This window comes from Haliaeetus leucocephalus, unplaced genomic scaffold (assembly GCF_000737465.1).
Source record: "Haliaeetus leucocephalus isolate CR32 unplaced genomic scaffold, Haliaeetus_leucocephalus-4.0 Scaffold395, whole genome shotgun sequence".
Taxonomy (NCBI): domain Eukaryota; kingdom Metazoa; phylum Chordata; class Aves; order Accipitriformes; family Accipitridae; genus Haliaeetus; species Haliaeetus leucocephalus.
Window position 1 is genome coordinate 1,882,048 of NW_010972831.1, and position 1,506 is coordinate 1,883,553.

The window sequence follows — 1,506 nt, forward strand, 5'->3', positions numbered from 1 at the left end:
CAGGCAGGGCATCGGCCGGGGCTGCCAGACCCACGCCGTGCAGCTCCCAGCTCTGCTGGCAATCGATAGCGAGTGCGATGAAACCCTTAATGAAATTCCAGCCTAAGAGACTATTGATTGTGTATTTTCTTTAAAAATGTATATGAATGGGAGAGAGGCTTTTTGGAGGAGAGGCCGGGGAAGGGGGGCTGGGAGTGGAAACGCAGCATCAGTTGCTGCGGGAGATGGGCGAACGTGGTCTGTCCAGGGTAACCTGCGCTGAGCAGTGGGCTCCAGTCCCTTGGTGAGCATTAATTCACTCTCAAAACACCCCCGGGAAGGGGAATCGTGACCAGCCAGAAGCAGGAGGGCAGGCATTCACCCAAAATCATCACAAAACCAGCGATGATGAAATCAAGGAGAGAAGTCGAGAGTCCATGCCCCGGTCGTGCCTCCTAGACAGCACTTTTGCAAATCCCCCTTGCCCTGTGTTTCACGCTACTGCCCAAAACACACACAAAAAAAGAGGTTTAGGAAGATGATGCGTTCTTCTGCTTTGGGGGTTTGGGGGAAGAAAAAGCAAATGGTGCATCGTAGTGCAACAGCCCTGCCACCAAACTTCCTCCTTTCTGCACCCTCTGAGTGCCCCCAAACCAGCCTCTCCCAAAATCTCCCCAGATTACACCTTGCAGGGTAAGAGGATGGCAAGGAAGCATAATTAATAAATAATAATAGTAACAAAAACCCACCCCCCTCTCCGCCCCTTACATAACCAGCATTGTCTTAATCCTACAGGTGCTTTGCAGAAGTAAAAAGGATTTGTTCCTCCTGCAAATGCTTTTTCTTTTTCTTTTTGGGGTTTTTTTTTTTTGGTGAGTCATCCTTATCTGCTCTGTGGACCCATCGCGAGGAGGCCCGGGGAGGGGGAGGGGGGGGCAGATGTGTGGGGTCTGCGGGGCAGCCCGCGGTAATGTGACCCCTGACTAAATCACTTAAACCTCTCTGGGCTTCAGTTTCCCTGCGGTAAGATGTGGATTATAAATCTGTCCTGACCCCCTTGGCAGAGGAAGGTGCTCGGAGATGGGCCCTATAAATATGTCAGCAGGACAAGCGAAGGCGAGCGCTGGAGCTGGCCCACAAATCTCTCTCCCCCCCGCCCCCCCAGAGCCCACTCCGGCCACGCAGCGCTGCCTTGTGAACCCGGGGGATGTGGGGGTGCCGGGGGATCCCCCCAAATCCCCTCTTCTATGCAGCGCAAAAATAAGCTTTGGGGCTGGCAGATGGGGCGAGAAAATGCTGCTAGGGTATGGGGATGCCCTCCCAGGACTTGGGGGGGGGGGATTTGGGGTGTCCCCCGGGGATTTGGGATGCCCCTCGGGGATTTGGGGTGCCCCCCGGGGATTTGGGGCCCCCTGGCAGCCACGCCACCCCAGCACGGGCAACGGGGCCGGCGGGGATGGGTGACCCCACAGCCGGGGTGCGGAGGCCCCCGGCCCGGTGCGTTACACCCCGTTTGGGCTGGGCCGG